This window comes from Cyclopterus lumpus, chromosome 12 (genome assembly GCF_009769545.1).
Source record: "Cyclopterus lumpus isolate fCycLum1 chromosome 12, fCycLum1.pri, whole genome shotgun sequence".
In the NCBI taxonomy this organism is placed as follows: domain Eukaryota; kingdom Metazoa; phylum Chordata; class Actinopteri; order Perciformes; family Cyclopteridae; genus Cyclopterus; species Cyclopterus lumpus.
The window spans coordinates 13,659,341-13,672,024 of NC_046977.1; the positions used below are offsets into that span (position 1 = coordinate 13,659,341).

At 43.3% G+C, this 12,684-nt stretch overlaps 1 long non-coding RNA gene across 1 annotated transcript; it reads left to right on the forward strand.

The window, feature by feature from the left end:
• The first annotated feature begins 9,679 nt into the window (after positions 1-9,679).
• LOC117740778 lies at positions 9,680-10,527 on the forward strand. Its single transcript, XR_004610639.1, has 2 exons — positions 9,680-9,983; positions 10,119-10,527. It is a non-coding gene; the product is annotated as an uncharacterized LOC117740778 (long non-coding RNA).
• The last annotated feature ends 2,157 nt before the right edge of the window (positions 10,528-12,684 follow it).

Sequence of the window (12,684 nt, forward strand, 5' to 3'; positions counted from 1 at the left end):
GTATAATCACACATCCCAAAATAAAACCAGACGGATCAAATGCATTGTTCTCACGACAAACATTTTTTTTTTTTTAAACTGAAGAGTCAAAAAAAATTTTTATTTTTTAACTTTGCCAGCTAGGTTGGAAATTGACAATATAAGAAATTGCTATCGCCAATAGACTGACTCTGAATCATCTAGCTCAATCTTCAAGGCCTGCAACTTAGGTTTGAGCTGCTTTCTACCATCATCCAAATTTAACAGGACAACCTGGATGAATTCAAAGAAACATCTCAGCTTCGCCGGATCGCTCATATTGAGAGCATAGATTAATCCAAACGCCACTAGTGCGTCAGTCCAAGATCCCTGCAGCCTTGTCCATATCCGCCACCACAGCACCCACCTGGAAGGCTTCAAACTCCTCCTGAAAGAAAGTACACATGAGGTCCAGAAAATGTGTATACCAAACATGCCAACTATGATAGGCTAATAAATAAGATATAACCCGTTGATGGTACTGGGAAATATACAACATGAGTGTGCTTACAAATATTCAATGAAATGCAAAATTGTCTGCCACACCATGAGTCACTGCCTGCTACACTTCTCTCACTAACATTAGGCCTGTGTACTCTTGACATGTGTATCTTGAGTGAATTAAAAGTGCATATGCAGTTGTAATACAAACATGGTAAGGGAGAAACAGTAGAATACTGGCCATGTTGGAGTCTGTAATGTCTCAGTAAGACTTTGATGGGACTAACAAAAGCACATAACTTACATTTCCACATGACCTGGGTGGGTGAGCTCAGTCACAACTGAAATGGAAATAATACATTCAATTTATTAAAGATAGGCGTGAAAGAAAGAAACAAACACATAACTAACATAAGGCAGCAACGTTAGCTTGGTATAGTTGTGTATTAGCTGTACAAGCAACACATGGAACCCAGGACAACCATGCTAACGTAAACAATGTTAAGCAACACGTGTTGAATGCCTTCAATAATCAACCGTTTGATATCATTTGTATATTAAAATATCAATCCCATTGTCCTAACTGTGCACGTGGCGAACACTGCCTGTTAATGAAACAGAATGATCACCACTGGAGCCCAGCACAACCATGCTAACGTTTACAGTGTTGAGCCTATTGGGTAACATGAACTTAAGCTAACGGTTGCTAACCGCAGATAACAGTCACTTCGGGATTATTGCACACTGGCAATGTAATTTGGATTACAAATCATGTGCCGACGTCAACAACTCTAACGGGTGAAAAAGACAAATTGTTTAGCAGATAAACTAAACGTTAAGACAACGAGAAAGCTTTTAGAGAGTAATGTTCGTTACAGTAATGCTAACGCAAGCTAACAAAAGCTAATAAAAGAGTCTTGCCTTACTTGGTTTAAGGACAGCAAATGGGTTTAAAGCACCGAAGATCTGCGATGTGAGTTTCTTTCTTCTCTCTTTACTTCCTGAGCTTCATCCCAGACAGACAGGTGTGTGGAAGTCCTCTCCTCCCCGGCTGAGCGGGTCAACGTGCCGTGTAACGTAACCTGGCTAGTTCAACTTGCTGAAGTAAAATTGACACGAACATCATTGCTGTACCCGACAAATGAACACAACCAGCGGGTTAGGACGGGTGTCTGACGAGAGATGTCTTACGGTGACGGTATATAAAACACGTTGTTTTCGACCGGTCTTTTAAGATGGCGTGTAGTATAACGGGGACGTTAGTACCTGAAATAACGTTAGACTATCTAACCTGGCGAACGTTGGCTGACTGACGGACACTGTCAGGCATACAAAAAAACGTATCAATATTATGTTAACAGGCAAACTTTATTAAAATATATTAACATTTGTGGACTTAGAACTGACTTAAACAAGAGTAATAACACCTTAGTTTGAATACAAAACAGTATTCTGCACCAAACAAATAATAATAATTAAATAAATGAAAAAGAAAGTTCTGCGAAAATGCCAATATACAGTAACAGTATATTATATATCGAACATATATATATATAAACAACTTTTACCAGTTGTGTAGTGAAAAAAAGACCAAATTAGAACATTTTAAATAAATCTATCATTATAATTAGACAGGGCCTCCTGCTGTGTTTTAGCCATTGCACGTCGTATTTGGGTGTAAACTGGCGTTTTCTCCAATGCATGTGTTACAGCATGATGGTGTGCTTTACTTGCTTGATGGCGATCAAAGCTTCCAATGGCATTTTTCCAATTACTAAAACCATTTAAGCAGAAGGTGTTTCTGACTCTTCAGACAATTAAATGACAGCGTCTTGTCTCGCGGGCTCGAGGGCGCTTTGGAAAACATAGTGTATAACATATAATAATATATAATATAAATAATAATCGTATACATAATTGTGCACAATATATTTGCAAACTCATTCGTATTATCTATACTATATTGTAAATATCTTACGTACAAATTACGTGTAAGAAGTGACTTCTTCCCGTAATGCCGATGACATGAACGACCCTGGGAAATAAACCTTCAGCGGGGAGATTTACCAGTTGTAAAATGAGACAAAAGGAGAAAACATTTGACAACAAAATCCTATTTCTGATGTTCATTTGTGTATTATTTCCCCCAAGTCTCCTGGTAGAATAGGTTGGCCTTACTCAGAAAGAAGAAGAACAAATAGACTTTAGACTTTACTCTTTGTTTCTGGTCAAATAATGGACAGTAATAATTGTACCTCTAACAGTTTCAAGAAGTTGAGTGGGGAAATGTCTCTTAATCTGCAAAGTAGTTATATCTGTCAAATAAATGAAGTAGTTTAGTCGGAAGACAATGCACTTGCAAGCCCGTGATTTATTTATCATATTTGCCAATCATCAACAAGAAGTATACAATAATAACGCGCCATATGCTGCGTGATTAATTACAAATAAAGTATATTTCATTTGCCATCCAGTTTGGCTTTACAGCTCATAGCTTTACTGAATAGCAACAGATCACTGACAAATAAAATAATAATAACTCTAGTATGAATCGAATACAAATATATATTTCTATAACTCTCTTTCTGTATTGCTCAATCGCACGCAAGCCCGTGCGTCAATGCCATGGAAACCGGACCGAGTGCATTTAAGGGCCGCGGACGTTCTGATTCGTCCCTTTGCACTTTGGACTTTAACCTGAGCGGAACCCTGAGAAACCTCCTGTGGACCCTCCTGTGAACCCAAAATTGGAAAGGAAAACTCTTTGATTTTTGAACTGCTTGATACTTTTTGCTGGAAACGAAGCTTGTTGGCGAACAGAACTACTATATCACGACTATCCAGAGCATCAGAGACCCTGAGAAAGGCCTTCGGACGACTCCAGACCGAGAACCAGCCCCTGCTGAAGGGACCGGGCTGTGAGTTGGTCCATTACTGTGCAGGTAAGACCATTTTTATGTTTAATTTATCATTTTTACTATTAACGTATCCCCTTAAATCCTTAAAAGTGTTCTCAGTTTAGAAATCAGTGAAACCTTTTGAGTTTTAAGGTTAAGAATTAACATGATGACGTCAGACAATTTGGGGAAAAAATATCTTTTGTGAAAAGTGACTCTCAGTCGATGATTTCTCCTGTAAAATGATTTCTGAGCCGCAGAATGTCTTTTAAATTGCGGGAGATGTGCGGAATGTGCTAAGAATTAGTGTAGATGTTCCAAAACCCTGTTATTTTGGTTTGAAGCCATCAAAACGTCGAACTTTAATATTGAAATTACAGAAAAAAGATGGCGCCTGAACCATATTTATAGAATTCTAAAATCAAGTATGTAAAATGCATAAATTGTGCACCATGGAAACCATATGGAACGTTCGGGGGTTCGGATCGAATCCAGCGGCCACCTGACCTGCACGTGACCCTGAGTTGCTTTGTTTTGACTGTTGAAACGTGACTTATTGTACAAACATCTGCTCCTTTTACTTTATCATATTAAAGTGATGTATTTAACATTTAACATTGAAATGCACGTTGCTCGTTGTTGCGGTGCTTTGTTTTCACGGGGACAAGAGAGCGATCTGTTAAGTAACTGTATGGGAGTGCATGTGCGCGTGCTGCCTGCAGCATCTCCTTCACGCGCTCTGAGATGCACCTCATGAACTAGAGAATAATTTGTTATAACGAAAGAGGTTACTGTGGTCATGTTGGATTAATATCGCCATGTTTCACTGTGCGTCATGACGCACGTGGTTTAATGTATATTAAATACGTCCACGCCGTTTATTGCGAACAATTGGTCGTTTAGTTCACAAACACCGAAGTCCTGACACTTGGTCCAGAATAAATGTCTTTGAGAGCTCACGAGAGCTCAACTGTCGGTTAATTGACCACAAAAAAGCAGTGAAAGGCACCAAACTTTATGAAGCCCTCTTTAATTGTGAACCCTACTTTGTTGTTTGGGACATATACAAATATTAATACTGCTGACAATATCAAGCGATAATAATAAGTATTGCCATTGGAATAAATCTATATTATGTAATAATAATAATATACATAATATAGATTTATTCCAATGGCAATCATTATTATTATTATTATGGTAATAAAACGATTTTTTCAATATTAACTAAATGTATTAACTACAATGTTTATCATTAAGTGTCACATGAGCAGCATTAATGATTCTGATTCCCTCTTATGTTTAATTAACAGAGGCAGAACTGCACTATGTTTGATATCAATGGTAAATGTTTAAAGGCACAGCCTCTTGTCTGTCGTTTAAGGATATGCTGTTGTTTTTTATTATTTATAATAATAATATATTATTGCTCAATGTAATCAAGAAATATTTATTTTTATGATAAATCCTTACGGTTTTAACCTTTCCCTCTTAGCGGGTGTGAACTAGATCATGGAGCGCCCTGCAGGAGACCCCATCAGGATCGCCTTAGACGACGAAGGTAATCAAGGTGAGGCTTGGATTGATTTAGTGGGTCACATACTGCCTTTGGGTTGGGGTCGCGGTAGGTTTCGTCCATGGCACCTATTTGATGACGACGAGGGAGAGGGCGACTACTCGGACAGCGAGGGAGACGACTCGGACAGCGAGCGAGACGACTCGGACAGCGAGGGAGACTGGGAATCCGAGGATTCCGGATACAGCTCCATGCCCGAGGAAGAAGAGGAGGAAGAGGACGAGGACTACGAAGATGACCCTCCCCGCCATTCTCCCATCCCCCGCTTTGGCGAGGCGCCCCCATTCTTCCAGAGGCCAGAAGAGTCCGCACCCTCCACGTCAGGCCTCGGATCCTCCGCCAAGAGGGCCAGAGAAGAGGACTACAGGGACTCTGCACCCTCCACGTCAGGCCTCGGATCCTCCGCCAAGAGGGCCAGAGAAGAGGACTACGGGGACTGTGCACCCTTCAGAAGATACTGGCAGTGGGATGAGGACAGCGACTCGGATTGAGACCGACAGCCTGTTTGCTCCAGGATTTTAAACCTTTATGTCTGGCAGGACTGATAAAGCGCCAGACAGCCTTCCCTCGCGTCTGGCGGGGTTGGCAATAGGTTTCATCCTGTAGCAGAGGTTTTAGTCGGGAACATCCTGAAGAAGCTCCGCCCCCAGTTGTGTACTTTGGAGTCCCAGGGACAGGAGGACGCAGTCCGGTCATTCTGCAATTACAACAGCAGCTCACTTGATGACATCACCACCTCAGCTTGTCAGTATGACAAGTAGACAAGAACGCATTTTGAGAAACGACCATGGACTCCACCCTCCACTTCAGGCCTCGGGTCCTACACAAAGAAGAGGAGGGAGGTCCAGAGGTTTCTCAATACCAAGTACAACAAGTATGGACTTGTGTACTCTGGAGTTTGGACGCAGTCCGGTCATTCTGCAATTACAACAGCACCTCACTTGATGACATCACCACCTCAGCTTGTCAGTATGACAAGTAGACAAGAACGCATTTTGAGAAACGACCGTGGTCTCCACCCTCCACTTCAGGCCTCGGGTCCTACACAAAGAGGACCAGAGAAGAGGCCTACAAGGAGTCTCCACCCTCCACGTCAGGCCTCAGCTTCTCCACAAAGAAGAGGAGGGCGGTCCAGAGGTTTCTCAATACCAAGTACAACAAGTATGGACTTGTGTACTCTGGAGTTTGGACGCAGTCCGGTCATTCTGCAGTTAGAACAGTAGCTCACTTGATGACATCATCACCTCAGCTGTTCTTGCTAATGAGTTTACTCCGGTTCGTCACTGTGAACTATTTTTAACATCAAACCACCAAATCGTCGGAGCACATTTTTAAGGAGGCTTAATCTTGACAAACCGACCACAGATTTGATGTCTAAACAAATAACTTCTCACCTAAAGAAGTACAGACAAGAACACATTGTGAGCTACAACCATGGTCTGCAGCCTCCACGTCAGGCCTCGGGTCCTCCACAAACAGAACACACTGGCAGTGGGATGAGGACAGCGACTCGGATTGAGACCGACAGCCTGTTTGCTCCAGGATTTTAAACCTTTATGTCTGGCAGGACTGATAAAGCGCCAGACAGCCTTCCCTCGCGTCTGGCGGGGTTGGCAATAGGTTTCATCCTGTAGCAGAGGTTTTAGTCGGGAACATCCTGAAGAAGCTCCGCCCCCAGTTGTGTACTTTGGAGTCCCAGGGACGGGAGGACGCAGTCCGGTCATTCTGCAATTACAACAGCAGCTCACTTGATGACATCACCACCTCAGCTTGTCAGTATGACAAGTAGACAAGAACGCATTTTGAGAAACAACCGTGGTCTCCACCCTCCACTTCAGGCCTCGGGTCCTACACAAAGAGGACCAGAGAAGAGGCCTACAAGGAGTCTCCACCCTCCATGTCAGGCCTCAGCTTCTCCACAAAGAAGAGGAGGGAGGTCCAGAGGTTTCTCAATATCAAGTACAACAAGTATGGACTTGTGTACTTTGGACGCAATCCGGTCATTCTGCAATTACAACAGCAGCTCACTTGATGACATCACCACCTCAGCTTGTCAGTATGACAAGTAGACAAGAACGCATTTTGAGAAACGACCGTGGTCTCCACCCTCCACTTCAGGCCTCGGGTCCTACACAAAGAGGACCAGAGAAGAGGCCTACAAGGAGTCTCCACCCTCCACGTCAGGCCTCAGCTTCTCCACAAAGAAGAGGAGGGCGGTCCAGAGGTTTCTCAATACCAAGTACAACAAGTATGGACTTGTGTACTCTGGAGTTTGGACGCAGTCCGGTCATTCTGCAGTTAGAACAGTAGCTCACTTGATGACATCATCACCTCAGCTGTTCTTGCTAATGAGTTTACTCCGGTTCTTCACTGTGAACTATTTTTAACATCAAACCACCAAATCGTCGGAGCACATTTTTAAGGAGGCTTAATCTTGACAAACCGACCACAGATTTGATGTCTAAACAAATAACTTCTCACCTAAAGAAGTACAGACAAGAACACATTGTGAGCTACAACCATGGTCTGCAGCCTCCACGTCAGGCCTCGGGTCCTCCACAAACAGAACACACTGGCAGTGGGATGAGGACAGCGACTCGGATTGAGACCGACAGCCTGTTTGCTCCAGGATTTTAAACCTTTATGTCTGGCAGGACTGATAAAGCGCCAGACAGCCTTCCCTCGCGTCTGGCGGGGTTGGCAATAGGTTTCATCCTGTAGCAGAGGTTTTAGTTGGGAACATCCTGAAGAAGCTCCGCCCCCAGTTGTGTACTTTGGAGTCCCAGGGACAGGAGGACGCAATCCGGCCATTCTGCAATTAGAATAGCAGCTCACTTGATGACATCACCACCTCAGCTTGTCAGTATGACAAGTAGACAAGAACGCATTTTGAGAAACGACCATGGTCTCCACCCTCCACTTCAGGCCTCGGGTCCTACACCAAGAGGACCAGAGAAGAGGCCTACAAGGAGTCTCCACCCTCCATGTCAGGCCTCAGCTTCTCCACAAAGAAGAGGAGGGAGGTCCAGAGGTTTCTCAATATCAAGTACAACAAGTATGGACTTGTGTACTTTGGACGCAATCCGGTCATTCTGCAGTTAGAACAGCAGCTCACTTGATGACATCATCACCTCAGCTGTTCTTGCTAATGAGTATACTCCGGTTCTTCACTGTGAAGTATTTTTGTACTTGTGTACTTTGGAGTTTGGAGTCCAGACTCCCAGGGACGGGATTCATGCTGCAATTAGAACAGCCGCTCACTTGATGACATCATAATAGTATTTTTACCACCAAATCGTCGGAGCACATTTTTAAGGAGGCTTAATCTTGACAAACCGACCACAGATTTGATGTCAACTAACTTCATTTTCAAAATGTAAACTTTCAGTTGTTGTGTGTTGTCTTCTCTACATTTGTTCTCTATTGCTGGTGCGAAATGCATTCTTGGATATTTGGCTGTCCCAAGTAAGGACATTTCATCCGGGTATTTGGACCGTGGTTGTCTAGACGGGGACTTTGAATTGGAACAACTTGACAGACTTATGAAGTTTCACAAATTCACAAGAACAGACAAGAACGCATTTTGAGAAACGACCATGATCTCCACCCTCCACTTCAGGCCTCGGGTCCTACACCAAGAGGACCAGAGAAGAGGCCTTAGGAGTCTCCACCCTCCAGTCAGGCCTCAGAGGAGGGAGGTCCAGAGGTTTCTCAATACCAAGCACACCAAGTTTGGACTTGTGTACTTTGGAGTTTGAACTTGAGAGTCCAGACTCCCAAGGACGGGATTCATTCTGCATTTGTCGAACCTCAGATTCAAGAGGAGCAGTGCGTATTTAGTCCCGGTTGTGAAACAGTGGACCAGCTCTTTACCCCCGAAAGACTACTGGAGGGGTCCTGGGAGTTTGCCCAACCAGTCTACATGTGTTTTGTGGACTTGGAGAAGGCTTTCGTCTGGGTTCATCTGCGTTTTTTGTGAGGAGTGATGCGGGAGTATGGGGTGCCGAGCTATCCGGTCTCTGTACGACTACAGTAGGAGCTGTGCTTGTATTCTCTGCATTAAATCAGATTTGTTCCCGTTGTTCATTTTAGTCTCTCTGTTTATTTTTATAGTTAGGTGAAGGTGGCTGAATCAGACAGATGTGTGATAAAAACTACTAACGTTAAGAAAAGTCTCCAAGTCTCTTTTACTCAGGTATCGATGGCCGTGACACAAGAAGCAATATCCAGGGTCTCCTTGACGACGGAGCAGATGAGAAGGACTGAGCACCACAGGACCAGATGGAGAGCGACGGTCGCCTTTCTTTCAGTGGGCTGAGTAAGTAATTCCTCTCCAAGACTACAGAAGTATCACTCATACGATTCCATCATTGGAGGCCATATTCAACACAACAATGTAAAGGCTGTGTAGTTGAGTACAACAGTATTCATGTCTTGTGTTTGTGTCTCACGGGGCAGGACTCTTCTGGGCTTTTGTCTCTCTCTTGGGGAAGCTGAGGGTGGACGTCAACCAACCCGTTAACCCAGGACGACCCATACCCACAGCCGACCTCTGAACCCCTCACAGCACCCCAGAGAGTCCGAGACCCAGTGATTAAGGTCTTCCCTGCCCCTCCACCCCGACACCACCAGTCCCACCCGCCAGCCGAGAGGACGAGGAGGGTCCCGTCCCCACCAGCACAGAGGACGTAGTTTGTTTCCATCTGCTTCTTCTGTGCTGATGGGTTCAGGAAGCTCCTCACACACACAGGAAGCTGTCATCCGCTGTTTGCGTCTGCTGACAAGAAATCAAGGAGACTGACGGTTATTATCGATGGCCGTGACACAAGAAGCAACATCCAGGGTCTCCTTGACGACAGAGCGGATGAGAAGGACGGAGGACCAGATGAGAAGGACGGAGGACCACAGGACCAGATGAGAAGGACGGAGGACCAGATGAGAAGGACGGAGGACCACAGGACTAGATGAGAAGGACTGAGGACCAGATGAGAAGGACGGAGGACCACAGGACCAGATGGAGAGCGACGGTCGCCTTTCTTTCAGTGGGCTGAGTAAGTAATTCCTCTCCAAGACTACAGAAGTATCACTCATACGATTCCATCATTGGAGGCCATATTCAACACAACAATGTAAAGGCTGTGTTGTTGATTACAAAAATATTAATCTCTTGTGTTTGTGTCTCACAGCGCAGGACTCCTCTGGGCTTTTGTCTCTCTCTTGGGGGAGCTGAGGGTGGACGTCAACCAACCCGTTAACCCAGGACGACCCACACTCACAGCCGACCTCTGAACCCCTCACAGCACCCCAGAGAGTCCGAGACCCAGTGATTAAGGTCCTCCCTGCCCCTCCACCCCGACACCACCAGTCCCACCCGCCAGCCAAGAGGACGAGGAGGGTCCCGTCCCCACCAGCACAGAGGACGTAGTTTGTAAACCATCTACTGACAAGAAATCAAGGAGACTGACGGTTCAGGCTGGACGAGAAATAATTCTTCTAAAAGCTTTAATGTATTTTATTTGTCACATAAATTACAGAATGTTCATGTACACTGTCTGTACAGTATTTATACAAAATAAAGAAATGTATTGAAAATAACTACATGGTACATTTTTGTTTTTACTATGCAACAAACAGGTCCGGCTCAAAGAGTATTGCCAGGTACATACTGGCCTAAATAGATCCATGAAACATTTTAGATGTCACGATATCAAAAGGAAATTATTATTTATGAGATGACAAAGCATCTCATAATTGTGAACCATCTTGGAACCATTAGAGGTGGTGGTGGAGAAGACAGGGTCCTCCCGGACGAGCACTTTCAGTAAGAGACTGATCCAGATCCGCTCCTTCCAGCTGCCATATCACTGTACAACCAGTCCAAAAAATATACTTTTTTTAACAAAGGTTAGCCAAGGTCACGGCTGTGCTGGAGACGTGCATTGTGCCAGATGGAGTTCACACAAAACTAAATGATTCGACCACAAATCTGAGACAAAACTAACTTCCTGCAACGTAACGTAAACACAGACAGCTGATATGATGATGTCATGCCTCTAAATGAGAAGAAGCAGCAGGTAACCCCTCTGTGTTAAGGACCTGCCACAAAAATGAACTCTATAACTAACTAACTAACTAACTAACTAACTGTTTGACTGTCTCTCTCTCACTCTGTCAGTGATGCAATATATGCATGGCATTAGCTTTGCTGAATCTTCCTTATACATTTAGATTAAGATTGATAATATAAAAATCAAGTGAGTGTCAAGTTAAATTGTGAAACCCTGAATTGTAATCTGTATGTCAGAGGGGTGCTGTTTCAACTCTTTTTGGGAGGCTGTTGTTATCGATAGCATTGTGTCAAAATGTGGTGCAATAACGATAATAATGTTTTCTCCTGCATATAATTCAAGTGGACAAAATATCAGATACAGCTTTATTTCAGTCCAATGCAACACCACCCATTCAAAGCACTGCCTCAGCAACATGGTGGATACATTCACTCCTCTTTTAACCAATCTTAATGATTATTTCATATACTTTATATACTGTTGTGTAGCAAACATGTGTGACAGGTTAGGTATATAGGGTGTGAACAGGTTAATTTGATAGATTTTCAGATGCCTAAATAAGTATGTCAGAGCAAATTAGGAAACATGTCAGTTATATCGCTTTAATTATATTAGGAGAGACTCTTTATGTTTAAGTACGTTAACAAAAATTGTAAATATGTGAAATAAATGTAGTGGGGTTACAACATATTTCTAAAATCTAGTAGAGAAGGACTAGAATATGTGTGTCTCTTTGTACATGTCACAGATTGGCTGGGAGACACAGGAAATAGGACTCAAAATGCAGAATAAAGAGGCGGTAGTCAGAACTCAGGAAATAGGGGTCTTTACTGGGCAACATTAAGAGACGACCTGACACAGAACAAGGGGTTGACACAGACTAAATACACAGGGAAACGAGACACAGGTGGAAACAATGAGGGCGGGGTCTGCAATCACACATGAGGATGACACACGAGGAGGGAGGATTCTGACACCAGAGACAGGGTAAGTGACAACACAACAGAAAACAGACAGTGAACTACACAGAAGGTCTGGGTGTAACAGTACCAGTCCCTCAAAGTATTGAGTAAATGCACTTTAATTTTCCACCACTATTTTACTTTACGGCTCTAAATATCAGGATGTTTTTCAATAATTCTGGGGGGACATTTAAATTATTATACAATTAATTTTAACATATGAGGTACTTTACATGTTACCAATAATATAAATTAGAATTAACGGCTTTCAGAATACTTCATTAATAAAACCCAAATCCTGTAAAATGAATGAATTTCCTACATTCTTAACTGGAATATCTTGACAAATGTATAATACATAATGGCTGTATAGCATCTTGTTATAACTCCTTTATTGTGTCACTTCTCTGCAATTCAATGTAGACAAATCATTCAACAAAATAATAACTATATCAGTTTGACACGTTTGTAAAGTTCTGAGATGTTGGAGGAAGTGGGAGGAGATCAAGAGATGGATATAAGAGGATAAGCTCCTGCGTCCTCAGTCAGCTGCATTGGAGGACAAGTCGTTTCCTCCCTTATTACTGTGTGTTTGTGTATGTGTGTGTGTGTGTGTGTGTGTGTGTGATTTCTCTCTGAATTTCCCATCCTTGCATGTTTACTCATTTGTCGGCTACCGTGGTCTAACGTGCGTGTGGGATGAAGGTGTTGTGCACGTGTTG